The 15,257-nt window shown below is 39.4% G+C and overlaps 1 protein-coding gene across 3 annotated transcripts in view; it reads right to left on the minus strand.

The window, feature by feature from the left end:
• ccser2a (coiled-coil serine-rich protein 2a) overlaps nt 1–8,434 on the minus strand; it is a 72,313-nt gene extending 63,879 nt beyond the window's left edge. The window contains exon 1 of one of the 3 annotated variants that reach the window (XM_012864028.3): nt 7,854–8,432. The gene's annotated coding sequence lies outside the window, so the exon portion shown is untranslated. Of the gene's footprint in view, nt 1–7,853 lie in introns of all 3 variants that reach the window. The other 2 variants (XM_012864029.3, XM_036126819.1) reach the window with 2 other exon arrangements.
• Nucleotides 8,435–15,257: the final 6,823 nt, after the last annotated feature.

Below are 15,257 nucleotides of genomic sequence, written 5' to 3' on the forward strand. Positions count from 1 at the left end.
GTTCAGGACTCTAAACTAGAAAATTATTTTATTCTAATATTCTTTTTTTCAATAAAGAAAAGCAATAGCAGGTCTGTTGCCCTGTAATGTAACACTTTTAAATTAGCTTAATACAGAATTTTCTGTCTGAAAGAAATTGCAGTCAACGCCAACAGGAAACTGTGTGGTGCTCAGGAACAGTTTCATGCACTCTATATATTTTGCTTACTTTGTTGAATGTCCTGACAGTCGAAATTATTGTCCTTATAAGTACAGATAGACAGTGTGATTAGCTAATTGCACTTCGATTTGTAGGCATGGGGGTGTTTTCTTCTCGGGGCCCAATTACTCCCGCTAGCATGGTGAGACCTTTTTGGAGATGTACTGTGGCTTTCCACCTGAAATACGTTTTCCTACTCTGGTTTTCCAGACTTTTCCACATTAGTATCATTTAGTTAAAGCCATAGTTTTCTGGGAGGGCCAAAAGCATCAGGGGATCTCAGTGTACAAAGCTATCCGTCAGGAAAAGAGTGATTAATTCACGAGTTACAACGTCCCTTTTATCACTAAAGTTATCATTATAATAATTTTCTTTTTCCTAGAGGCTTATATTAGGGCTGCATGATGTCAAATTTAAAAAAAAAACACCATATGCAACATTCATCTCTCAGAAAACTGCCTGGACTGCAATAGATATGAGCCAATTATGTTTGTGCTATGCATTCTGGCTCTCTGTGCTTATTATTATTTGATGGGAGTTGTAATACATGCAGCATAAAACGTCATTGGGAAACTAAAAATATCAAGTGTCACTTTATTGTGTCCCCTAAGAGAAATTCTCCTTACAGCAAGGTGGGACAGCAAAACATAGATGCACACAGAAACAATCACATCATGAATTCAGCAACAATAAAATCAGTAAGCATCCATGTACAATTATCAATTAAAACAGGCTAAACAACAAATTAAGTCTGATAAACTTTAAAATTAATCTGATTGACGGCCTGGCTAGGAAAAAAGTTTTTCCATCTGTTTGTTTTTTTTGTTTGATTTAGGATATCTGAATCTCCTCCCCGATGGTAGTAGCTTGAATTCACTATGAAGTGGGTAACGTGAAGAATGAGTTATGTGTTGTGCTTTTTGTAGGACTGCTTTTTCAAAAGAAAAAAAATGTTTCTTCTAAATTGGGTAATCTCACTCCTACAAATTTTCAGCAATTTTTTCAATTTGCTTAATCCTGTTCTTGTTTCCAGCTGATTAACTGCTAAACCAGGTGATAAAAGCAAAAGTGAGGACAGATTAAATCAGTTATAGAAAATGGTCATCAACTTTTTTGCACACTCCAAACTTATTTAATTTACGTAGGTAGTGGAGTCTTTGGCAAGCTTTTTTTTTAACTAATCTTATCGGTGTTTTCACTGAATGTCAGCTTGTTGTTGATGACAACTCCCAGATATTTGTAGGACAGAACTCTCACCACAGTTTCATTTTTAATGAGAACTGAAGACACTGGACTGGACTTGTTCCCAAAACCTTTACACGTCTTTGGTTTTAGAGACATTTCATTTAAATTAGGAATTACCACACCACAAAATAAAATCCTAGCTGACCAATTGAGTTATCTTCTCCTTCTAACAGGCTGACAATAACTGTATCATCTGCAAATTTCAGGATGTGTCTATCTATGTGCTTACTCCTGCAATCACTTGTGTACAAGATATACAGCAGGGGAGAAAGAACACAGCCCTGAGGAGAACCAGTAGAATAAAACGCCTCAAATGACATAGAACCATGTACCCTGACACGCTGTGATCTATCAACAAGAAAGTCTAAGACCCATCCAACAATAGTAGGACACATGTTAAAATCAGTCAATAATTTACGAGCTCAAATATGAGGCTGAATTGTATTAAAAGCAGAGGAAAAGTCTACAAACAGTAAATGAGCGTAACTGCCAGGGCCATCAGTGTGCTTAAAAATTAAATTAAGAAGTGTTAAAATGGTATCGTCAACCCCTCTGTCACACTTAAAAGCAAATTGTAAAGGATCTAATTTGTCCTTGACGGATTCAATCAGCTTCTTCTTAATTAGTTTTTCAAAAGCTTTCATAACTGAGGATGTAAGAGTCACAGGTCTAAAATCACTATGTCCTTAGGGGACTTGTTCTTTGGTACAGGAACAATTGTTGATTTTTTTCCACAGTGCTGGGACCCTTTACTGCCCTAATGAAAGCTTAAAAATATAATGAAAAACACTAGAAAGTTGGTCTGCAGCGTGCCTGAGAAGACGTCCTGAAATACTATCTGGACCCGGGCTCTTGGTAATTTTAGTCCTACTTAGCACTTCCTTAACATCCTGAACATTAAACATAAAATCTGAAGAAGGGGAAAAAGAAATATCCAGTTTGATATGATTAATTTGATCTCTTAAATCCTTACTATTAAACCTGAGATAGTAAGTATTAAATGTATTAGCTAGATCGTTGTCCGAATGAAGTCCATTTATTTTGATGTGTGAATTATGTACTGAGTCCCAGACATCGCTGACAAGCCATTCCACACTGTTCTTAAATTATTACTGTTAAAATGTTGTAGTTTTTCCTTATAAACATGTTTAGCTTTAATAATTTCTGTTCTAACCATTCTCTTGATTTCTTTTCCTTTTTCGGTATTACCCACTTTTAAAACGTGTACGTTTCTCTGTTATTATTTTTTTCCAGGGACTTATTTATCCATGGTTTATTGTTAAGGTAAACTTTCACATGAGAAACAGAAATACATGACTCTTCACAAAAGTTGATTTAACTACACAGAGTATAGGTCAGTTCACCTACCTCACCAACTAGGAGGCAGTTGTATTTCACATGGAGGCAAGCTGGTTTTGGGCAGCCTTTTTCCCTTAGTACTGCATGTGAAATCATCATCTGAAAGCTGCTCTTTTTTACTCAGATTATCTTAGTCTGACAATAAAATGTCTTTGATCATCTAAAGGGGTTTAAATGTACCAAAAAACGAAATCAGAAGACATGAGGGGGTGAATATGTTGTTCACAGCACTGTAAACGACAACATCCTGTTGCAGTTGTAAACCAATACAGCCATTCCATCAGTCAGTGTGAACTCATTGCTCAAAAACAAACATGTTTTAACAGTAGTCTTGATAATAATATGCCAGAATCTGCTGTATAAACATCCCCTCAGACGGACGTGGGGGGAAATCACCAGCCTTTCCTAGAACTGTGTTGTCTGTTGTGCATATATTTTGATTCTGGGTTATCGCTTTCTCTCATATTTCCAATAAACCCAGATTTAACAAGGTCAGTAAACAAAATTGCTGGCTGACTGGTACTTTGCACAATATTCCTAGCAGATACATCCTGTGTGGGTAAATACAATAGCATACAATTAGGTCAGCTTCCTTTTGGTCCCATTTTCCTGTGTCTCCTCGTTTTCCTATTCATTTCCAGAAGACGTTTTCTACCAAGCAGCTCTCACAGCTGGAACTTCTCAACTGTTTTTCTTTGGTAGTAAACCGTTCCTGTTGAGGCATGAAATCAAGGCCGCCGATATGTTTGTCTTTTGCCATTTTATGGGCATCAAAATTGCTATGTCAGAGCTGATGAAACTGAAACGGCTAATATCAAAAAGTGTATCAAATTTAATCTTTTATTTGAGTTTGAAGAACAATGGGGGGAGGGACTATAAATCTATTAGGCACTAATTCCAGTCAAGGTTGCGGTTAATCTGCCATGCAAACATCGAATTTGAATATGACAGTGATACTGGTGCATGTAGCTAAATAAACTTGGGGAAGCATTTGTTTTTGCCCTTGACAACAACAACATTAAGTCAAATGTTGCTGCACCTTGTAGTCTCAAACATCAGCTCCAAAACTTATTTACAGGACATAATGTTCAAAAAGATGCAACACATGCATTTATTTAGTAAGAGGTTATTTAAAATATGAGATTAATACCTTGTAAGATATCTGTAAGAAACAACAAACAGGAACCCATGCAGAAACTAGAGTTACTCGTTAACATGTCAGAATATAACACATATTTCCGACAGATGCTTGCAAATCAAAGCAGGACCCATATTGTGACTTTGAATGTCTCAGCAGAGTTCAGGCGATGCCGTTTAAACCAAATGTTCTGCTTCATAACAAAGCCCGCAGTCTTTTGTACTTGTTCAGTATGTGACCCGACGGACATAAAGACCATATCACATGGCACAAAGGCTTGAAGGATTACACAGTGAGACTTAAAGATCTAAACCTGGATCCCCATCCAACCTAAAAAATTAAAAAGAGCTTATAACATTCTTTGACACTCAGAGAGTAGCAACCAGAAGCAACATTGGACTTAATAATTAATGTCATAAATATGTTATGTTGCTTCAAGTGCCTTTGGGCTACTTGTACACATGATCAAGTTATGCCACTCTCTTGGTTCAACGTAAGGGGTGGAACTATGACTTTTGTAATAACTGTAAATTTGTAACTACGTGGTCTCTACAGGGCTATGCATGCAAACCACCAAAGTCAGCATGCTTGTTTGGGATTCATGCTTCATGGCATGTATGTATAACAGCTGCTCCTTGAAAATAAACAGAACAGAATGAACCCACCATATCTCACCCATAAAAAGATAAAGTAGCAACATTCACTGCTATTGGTGCAGCTTGGAGGTAATGGAGGTAGACATCAGTGGGATTTCTTGTTATAATGTTTTTAAAGCAGGGTCTTCCAAGATGAGCGGCTGTCAACGGTTGCCTTCTCTTTACCTCTTCCTCTTAGCAGGCCATTGCATGTAAAAAGCACAGTTAGACAACTGGTGCGGAAAGGCGGCCTTCCTCAAGTGCTCTGTGCAGTTGTCGGACCACATTTATGGCAACCTGCTCTGAGAACTCAACAGACTAAGTATCGGGGTGTGAATCAGTGATACTTGGTGAGATCTGGGGTCAGTAAGGGAGTAGGGGACAACGGGACATGCCACTACATAGTTATGCTCTAAATATCAGTAATAATGACCAGGGTATTCAAACCAGTATACAGAGCAGCGACCAACCAGGCAGCCTTTCATCACTATCAGTATATAAATACACAAATATATCATTAGACCACACACAGAAACCTTGAGCCTTTGGAAAAGAATAGCAGGATACTTTGTTAGAAAATAAAGTCCATGTGTTAATCCTACTACCTTTTGACAAATAAAAGTCTAGAAAGTCAAGAAATCTTCTTCCTGCTGGCGAGCCTGCTTTTTAACTAAACTTTATTAGGTGAGGAACAATAACCATTTGAGTCAGCATTAAACAAATTCATAAAATACTAACTTGTTTCATATATTTCAAATTGTACCTAAGTAGTTTGTCCATCGCTCGAACAAATACTTAGGATGTAACAAGCAAAGGAAGGCTGAACTCAGCCGGGCGCTGTTCGTCCTGTGACACTAACGAAACACTAAACCGATTCATTTATGCAACCCGCCGCCTGCCTGACCAGCAGGGAGCGATGCTGAGTTAATCCTATTAAGCTGCGCCTAACTCTTGGGTTTCTAAGGTCCTTTTAAGTAGATAAGTCGTTGTAATTTGTCTGATATAAAACAGAGTAGCTTCTGTCTGCCATGGCTGCACGTTACAGGTACGCGTGCAATAGCTAAGTTAATCTATGCTTCCCGTTCTGCTCCGCCGTCCACCGAATCACGAGGTCCTTTTAAATGCCACCAACTGTACGGGCCCTCTGGGGTCCAAAAAGGTCTCTTTGCTGACATTCACAGACAGTGAAAAGACCAAAGAAAATTGTGCTACAAGTCTGCATTGCATTTCACCTGCAAAACATGTTTTTTTTTTTCCAAAACCCTGTATCACCTTAAGAACCAACTTCTCTGCAGTGAAAACCCAAAAATATAAAAAAGCCAAACACTTGCTTCGCTTCTTCAAGCAACAGTTTTAACACAAAATACCAGCCATCTGTCACATGGACTTTTTTTTTTTTTTTTTTTTTTATTCCAGGGGAATTTCCTAATCTCTGCACACCCGTTCCAAATGTCTGTCAGTTTCAGACCTCGTGTCTGTGTTTCACTCTGAGCGCGGGGAGCTATTCCAAGGCTTTAAACATCTGTGGTCTTAACCGAGGGAGAGACAGTGCTGATAAGCGTGGCTAAGAATAGCTCTAATGATAGGCCACATGCGGTGGCAGAGGAGGGCAAGGAGGATAAGAGAAAAGTCAAAGTCAAGTAGCTCAAGTCGACAACATCCCGGCAGACAAGGGCAAACCCTCTGACCAAACGTTTACAGAAGGATATGCTGTATGGTTTTCTAACACTAAGCTATCAAGAGTTATTATTTGTCAGGTCTGTGCATCTTTAATTCAGTAAGCAACATAAAAGGGCATGGAACAAGTACAAACACCTGACGTGGAAACAGATTTACATGTAGCCAATTGCCTGGGATGCTGATAAACCTTCACCGTGTTCCATGGTGACTCTCAGCCTCTGTGATTTCTGCCACAGTCAAACAAATGACTTCACACATCACCCCGCTGTAAATAGCCTCTTTGAGCATGATGAAAGCACATTTTAACCTCCCATCAGCGTCAGGGGAGCCCCTCCAGGGCACCATGCTGTCTTGGAATGACTGCAATGCACAGCGTAATGAGAAGTGTGTGATTTCACACATGGCCACGTTGCAGAGACGCACACTGTAAGGGCTCAGTCCACGGGGATACAACAGCCAAGAAAAAAAAAAAAGAAAAATGCACATTCTGCGTTGCACTTTTGGGTGGTCTTTAATAGTCATTGTGGATGGTCAGCTGCAGTTGGCGCAGCTCGTCTGTAAACACACGCCAAGGTGGTGCACCGTGGCTCTTGTCAACAGGTGCCCGAGGAGAGCACACATGGATTTGCATGTAGGAGCATGTGAGCGCCGCCGCCCTAATACCACATAAACCACAGGTGTCCATCTCACTTACTCACAAGGCCAGTAAATCAGTCCCGCCTTATCCGGCGACCATGAGCGCACCGAAGCCATGGCGCTTTACACCGTCTGCCCTGTACATGTCACGGCTTTAAATGGAGCACACATATGCACGCTCAGACGGCGCGGCACAAGGCCTGACCCCCGGCAACTTCAGCTGTGCTGTAAAAAAATATATATGACCGCGTGGTATATATAAAAAAAAACTGGTTAAAATGTAACTTCTGTCAGCTGAGACTTTATTATACTGTGCAAGTCATCTTCGCTTGGCCTCGATTCCTGACATGTGCACATGCAGCGTAGGCTGCCCTGTAGAAGTCAAAGATCAACACAAAGTATTGTATAATTTCACATTTTTGTGCAAATATCACTCTTTAAAAAGGTGCATTTGTATTTGGCCTCCTTTCCTCTGATCCCATGAAATCCTGTGCAACAAACTGCCATCAGATGCTGCCCTTTTTGTAGAGCCCAGCGTGGGTCAATTGAAGTCAGTAAAAACACAGAACAGAAGTTCTCTCTTTCAATAGACTCAGCTTTTAAGGAGTCCTCCTATTTCAGATCAGCAGTCACAGTTTCTCCTATAAATGATTTCTCCCTGTGAGCTCATAAAGACTTGGCCGCCCTCCAATTCATGGAACAATGATTTAATGTTATGACTGTATCGTGGGTGGGGTGGAGGGCTGATAATGAGGATGATGATGCAAGAAAACAACCAGCCTCGTTGGACAACCTGGCAGGAAACCACACACACACACACACACACACACACACACACACACACACACACACACACACACACACACAGTGATGATCTCTGTATTGTAATAGCACACCATGAGCCATCATGAGTTTCACTTTATTTACATTTTCCATTAAGTTTTCTGTGTGGTCGTCTTACCTTAATTACGCATCAAGCATGGCCTCACCGCCACAGTGGGCGAGCAGTCCTCTTGTTTTTTTTTTGTAAACATCACCATGTTATGGAGATAAAAGCTGCAGAACGGCGGAAGCTGATCTCCGACTAAAATCAAAGCCGAGATGGGGTGAAGAAGTTAGAGCCTCCTCCGCCTGCAGAAGTTCACTGACAAGCATCAAGCGATCCGGCGCGTCTAGCAATTAAAGGAACTCGCGCAGAGGACGTCGGGATGGAAGTTTAAGGTGTTTACACACACTTAGCGAGGGATTTGAGATTCTCTACAAACAATAATCTCTCGTTAAATCACACACACAAACAAACAAACCGCGAAGCTGTTTGCGATCCGCTAGTTGTCAGCAGAGAGCGACTAAACGGATTAACAGCAGAGGTCTAAAGAGCGAAGGACGGGAAAGTGTCGTAAAAAAAAAAAAAAGATGGTGAAGTCCTCGAAGAAACAACGGTGATTTGTTGATAAACTACCAACACGACACGGACTCCCCCCTCCTGCTCCAGCAGCAGCAGCAGTTTCTCATTCGGACATCCGCCCTCCCTCGTTCCCCTGCTGGGCGGAGCTTGGAGCTGTCAGCCGGGGCTGACGAGTGGCGGCGCGCTCTAATCTGACAGCTCCTTCATGCCTGATAAGTATGGAGGTCCGATTCTGACATAACTAAACATAAGTGTAGACAAAAATGCACGATCAATAAATGAATAAGCATAGCGTGAATGCACAAAAGTACAGCAAATAAATGAAATAAAGCAGTGATTAAATAATGACACATAAATGTCAATATCCCTTTTAATTAGCTGATTTATTCATTCTTCTTTTTAATAATCACCTCATTATTTATTTTTTCATAATTGTCAACTTTATTTATAATTATATAGTTTTTAAATGTATTTATTTCTGTGTATGTTTTTATTTTTTGTTTATTTTTTGTCTGTTTTATTCTACCTTTCTATGTTTTTACCCCATTTATTTCTTCAACTCTATTTATTTATGTTGTTCCTTTTTCCATTTCTGTATGAATTCATCAGCCTTCCGTAGTTGAGGCTCCATCTGAATACGTTTAATAATACCTTCTAGCTCCTATTAATAGCCCCTGTTCCTTGACCTTTCATGGGGTCAACAGTAAGAAGCCTATCGTGGGGAGGAAAGGAGCTTCAGACTACTGTGTCGAATTCGGACAGCCTTTAACGCCGCTGTCATTAAATAACGGAAATGCATATGGATGATGCGAGTCAAACCCGGGTCTTCCAAAAATGAACTACAAAGTCAAAACTGTCGTTGATTTCTGTGAGGGGGCTGTCCTGATACGTCATGTCACACAAAGGATTGTGGGATACCTTAAGGGTTTTTAGTGCCGGTAAAACCGGGCATAAACTGTATGGGTTTTTGCCCTTTTCGGGCCGATTCTTCAGTGGTGAGGATTTCTTGGATCAGGCCAAGTTTCAGCTTGATCGTGCGTCCTGCATCTTGTAGTATACAGGGGGTAACGAGGGGCGATTCGCCTCTCACGACCACCTCCCGATCAGGAATCGGATGGTCGGTTGAAAATCCAACATGTTTGAACTTCAGTCGGCCCTCGTGAGTGATCGTGAGCGATCGAGAGCGCGTCCTGCTGTTAAAGCAGAGTTACGACAGTCTATGAGCCGATTTCCCCCCACCTCGCGCACTGCGCACGCTCAAACAAGGAAGTTCTTCTTCGTCTTCTCAAACCAAAACATAGGAAAGGAGAGAAGCATGACGGCGGTACGTGTGACATGGAGTCAAACTACGGGGGAGCAACTCGTAGAACTGCCAAGGCAGCGTGTTTTGTTCTGGTAAGCCTCATATTTAACAGTGAGCATCGACACTTCCGCCTTTTTCTTCTTCTACTGTTGACATTTGGCTTCCCGGTAGATGAGTCCGAGTAGCGGCATCTCTCTACGGGGTTGAGTCCGACGTGTGGTTTTTTAACATACAGTGTGAGCAGTCAGGTTGCATCAGAGCGTCGGGCCACACAGTGTAAGAACAGATATCGTGAGCAGTGAACTTTTAAACCCTGCGGTTTTGTCGTACAGTTTGAGCTGTACATGAGTACCACGATTGAAAATATCGTACAGTGTAGGCAAAACTAGCCATGGGAGGGAGCATGCAGGCTACTTTTCCTCCCCCCTTCCTTACTGACTGCACTATTCGGACAGCACTTATCATGGCGACTAGTGACACACTTCTGCTTTGGCTAAAGAGTCCTTACTCTATAAGGGTATGAGCCAGAATCTAGGTCCTACCGCCATCAGTGATCGCTGCTACTGGCCGCTGTCACATTGGCTACCTTGGTTATCAGTGAGCTGAAACATTTAGTAACTTGATTTGAAAGCAACGCTTTATTATGCCATGTGGACGCTCTGACTAGATGGACTGGATCTGCTGCTCCAAGCACAGGGACTATAGTTTCTGTCAGGGAGAACATGTTTGACACGACACCTGCCGACATCTGCGTCCCTGCGTGCCAGTGACCGAAACATGTTCAGTACACATACAGTGTTGTTTTCAAATCAAGTTGCTAAATCCCTCAGCTAAATAATAACCTGGGTAGCCAATTTGACAGCGGCCGGTAGCGGCAGCCATTCATGGCAGCAGCATGTAGATTCAAACTATGTCAATGTTAATGTCAGTTTTATTTATATAGCATGTTAAATACAGATGCCTCTGTCCAAAGTCCTGTACACAGTGGCAAAAAAAAACATATAAATACGTATATACATACAAAATAGCAAGTACACAACATGGAATGATAATAGTTAAAAATGACAAAGATCAAATACTAAAAACACTTAAAGAAAAATTATAAAAGAATGATAAAAGAATCTGCTAAGCCTGAGTTAAAAGCCAGTGCAAACAGGTGGGTTTTAAAAAAAGACTTGAAAGTGCAGAGCGACTGGACTGTTCTAATATTCAAAGGAAGACAGTTCTAGAGACTCGGCGCAGCCACAGCAAATGCTCGGTCTCCTCTAGTTTTCAGCCATGATCTTGGCACAAACAAGGTCAGTTTATTTCCTGGTCTTGTTGAACGAGTTGGAACATGGACCGACAAAAGCTTGGAAAGATAGAGGGGAGCTGACCCATTCAAACATTTAAAAACTATTAGCAAAATTTTAAAACGAATCCTATAGCTGACTGGAATGAAGCCAATTCAGGAGTTATATGTTCTTGCTATGGTGGTCTGATGATAACCAACCAATGGGGAGCAGTTGTCCCCCTCCTCATTTGCATAATAAAGCAGAAATGCATATAGAAATGGGAAAAGGACAGGCATAAATAAATAAATATGGTTGAAGAAATAAATGGGGTAAAAATATAGAAAGGAAAAGTAGAGACAAAAATATTAAAACATACAGAAGAAACTACATTTAAAAACTAAGTAATTAATAAATATTTTTAAAAAGAGGAATAAATAAATGAGCTATTAAAAGAGATATTTAGGGGGTGCTTGTGGCGTAGCGGGTAGCGCAACCCATGTGTGGAGGCCTTTAGTCCTCAATGCGGTCGACCCGGATTCAAATCCAACCCACAGTCCTTTGCCGCATGTCTCTCCCCTTCTTTCGCCCCCCTACTGTTAGTCTACTGTGAATAAAAAGCGAGCCACTAGATCCACAAAAAAATATAAAAAAGAGAGATTTACAGTAATGTCTCATTGTATAATATAATTACTGCTTACATTTATTTATTAGCTGTACTTTTATGCATTTATTTCATTCTTATTTATTTATTGAGCAGGTATTTATCTGTATTCATTTCTTTATTTATTTTTAGTTATGTCAAAGCCAGTCCACCATAATTATTGAAATGTTTCTTTTTGTGAAAAGCTTCTTCTACCTCACTCTAAATATTACATTTCAATAATGGCAGCTAGTAAACTGAAATCCTTTTTTGTTACCTAAAATCCTTTTTTGTTGAAATGTGCTGTTTGTTTTCATAGTCCACGCATGCGCATGGAAAACACACAAACACTACACAGAAAAACCTCAGGCCAGGATTTGAAACAAGGACTCTCTTGCTGCAAGGCAACAATGCTACCAACTCCGCTGTTAAGTACAAGCAAAGAGAATACGAAACTAATCAAGGAGAGTCAGTCGTTTGTAAATAAAAACAATAATAATAAGAATATTGATGATGTAATATTTTAACAGCGGGAATTTCTGGCTTGAAACACTTTTTCTTTCTTCTTTCTTTTTTCCATTGTGGTATTTTTGCTGCAAAGTGCAACACTCTCAATGTGTTGGGATTTCATTGTATTAACTGCATTGTCATATAACTCTTTTCATACTATTACAGAAAAGAAAAGGAAAGAAAAAGTTAAGTATGTATTCTTGAATAGCTTCTGGGGTTCATTATTGTTGTTGTTTTTTTCATCTTATTGAGATTTTTACTCCAAAGTAATTGGTATCCTTTAGTGTTTTAGTAATTCAATCCTACTAGGCTGCCAGACCCATTGAGCTTAAGATATTATATTTATTTAGTTGTTCATTTATTATTTATTTTGTGCTTATTAATATTTTATTTAAATCTTTAAAGAAAAAAAACTAAAAATGCATTTTTACTCTGGCTAGCTGCTCTAAAATGACCATTTGACCTGTTTTTTGTTTATGTTTTTATGTTGTTGTTTTTTTCTGTGTATACCATTTTACCTGAATAAATTGTTCTTTAAGAAACTATGAGGTACAATATTAGAATTTGTTTGGAATTTTAAAGTAGGCCAGAATAAGAAAGGAGTTTCTTCAAAGACCTAAAGTTTAAAAGTTTGTCACATTGGCTCTGGATAAGAAAAAAAACAACAGAGATGGAAATAGAGCAGAGTTGCTGTAGAACAATCTTCTGTATTATTGACAACGCATGGTCTCTCACTCACCTAAAATATGGAGACAACTAAGGAAGCATCATGGCCTCCATGTCAATCCACTGCTGGGGCCCATCATGAAAAACTATTTGTTTGCACCCTCTCTGGTGAATAATGCATTTGCGGATTGATGGATTTATTTAGAAATGAGCAATTCATTTCTTTAGAACAACTTAACTAAAAATGTAAGCTACCCAACTCTTTTTATGTATATTATATTATATTATATTATATTATATTATATTATATTATATTATATTATATTATATTATATTATATTATATTATCCAGCCATCCATTTTCTAACACATCTATCGCTTGTGGTGTTACAAGGGGTGCTGGTGCCTATCTCCAGCTCTCAATGGGCGAGAGGCGGGGTACTATATTATATTATATTATATTATATTATATTATATTATATTATATTATATTATATTATATTATATTATATTATATTATATTATATTATATTATATATTCCATTATAATATACATTATATATTTGGTTATGGATTTGTTTTTATTGAATAATCCAGCTACTAAAAAAGGTGTAACAATCATATACACTAAACTGTCGTAGCTCGTAGACATTAATACCTGAGGCATTTGAGGCAAGCATGGTCAGACGAACTAGGCATGAACATTTCAGATGAGCAGTGGTAAAGAGCCCTTGGCTGTGTACACTGGGCCTCTATCTGCACTAGACATGGTCTTGTAGTGCACAGGCTTCACTGGTCTAGACATAAATTGAGCGATGTTTCCAGACATTCATCCTCTGTGTATAGGTTGTAAACAAGCACCAGCTACTCTGACCCACATGTTCTGAAGTTGCTTTAAGCCATCTAACTTTTGGCCAGATATTTATTACTGTCACATCACATGTGCAACACAGACCTATTGACCCAAACACTCGAACTGCAATTTTGGGAACAGTAAACTCTAAGATAAGTGAAAAATATGCCAGAACGCAGAGTGTTTTATTGAACTGGAAGCAAGCAGAGCCTCCGACCTTCACAAACTGGTTGAGAGATGTGATGATACACCTGGACTGGCAGATGATCAAGTTTGGTTTACAAAGATGAGAGAAAAAGTCTGAGAGAATATGGACGTCTTTGTCTTAAACCACTTTAGAAATGCAGACGTTTCGTAGGTTATAGTTTGCATTGCTATGATTGTAGTGTTTTAATGTTATGTATTGCAAGATAAGTTGTCATCCATCACTTCAGTTGTTTTTGTTTTAGGTTGCTGGGGTTTTCTGGCTCTCCACACGTGATCCAGTGTTCAGAACCTTTACAAGATATCAAATGAAAACAATCTAAATATATGCACTTACAGGCATCCTATAACCTCAGTGGGTTGGTTTTTATAACTTGTCAAAAAAATAAAAATAAAAAAGACATACTTTCTGTAGTTACTGACCCTCTTGGTAGATGTCTATTGGTTTCTGGTAGTGTTAATACATTTCTTTTAACTCTTTTTAATCTTTACGGAGGGAGCATTGATGATCCTAAGTTTTTTCAGGAAGTTTTTGGACCTGTTGCCAGATGACAGTGACTCAAACATAATAATTGCCGGAGATTTGAACTGCTATTTAGATCCTTACTTAGACAGGTTTTCTTCACGGCCTCCACCTGAATTTGCATCTGTGCGTCTGTTGAACAACTTACTGAAATCTAGGAACCTGGTGGACATTTGGAGGAATCAGCATTCTCTGGGGATTTTTTTACCTGAGGGCCCCTCACCACAGTTCACTACACCTGTGCGACATGTTTTTTTAACCTCAAGGGGGACTCTTTTCATGTTCCTGGCCCTGTACACCGTTGTTTGCCCCAGTCATTTGTCCCAAAGAGCTTAGTTGTTCAACATGATGCACACAGAACACCACTACAGCCTCGTTACGATGGCCCTTTCAGAATCCGTAAAGAGACAGTCTGTATTGACAGGCTCAGACACGCTCATGTCCTGGCAGATGACCAGGAGGTAACGGCCCAGACTCCCTCCACAGTATTAATGGAATGCTCTCCTCCCTCCAGAGACCCTCGCCCATCAGAGTTCAACCTTTCTTCAGCCCCGCCTTGTCGCCCTCAACCTCGTCATCAGGGCAGGATGTTCGGGGCTCGTTCTACAGTGTCCAAGTTTAGCCGTTCTGGCCGTTTGCTGAAACCCAGGGTCCTGGACTAGTTATTGACCTCACTGGGTGTTCTGGGAGGGTTAAAACACAAAGAAAAAAAGACATAATTAGTTAATGACACATACTGAGCAAAGCATGCTCTATATGTTTTTTGTTAGCAAAAGATACAGAACATTTTCCAAAGAAAATTTGGCTATATTTAATTCTTTTATTTTGGTTTACTTTTTTTTTTGTTAATTACTTTTATTTTATTTTATTTTTATTTTGTTTTTTATATGTTTTTTTTTTTTGGTCCAATGTAAACACTTACTCAACCTTTTTTAGAAGCAGTGAAGCCAATAGTAAAGCCAAAGGAACTCCCATTACAGCGTGAAA

This window comes from Fundulus heteroclitus, chromosome 22, assembly GCF_011125445.2.
Source record: "Fundulus heteroclitus isolate FHET01 chromosome 22, MU-UCD_Fhet_4.1, whole genome shotgun sequence".
Lineage (NCBI taxonomy): Eukaryota > Metazoa > Chordata > Actinopteri > Cyprinodontiformes > Fundulidae > Fundulus > Fundulus heteroclitus.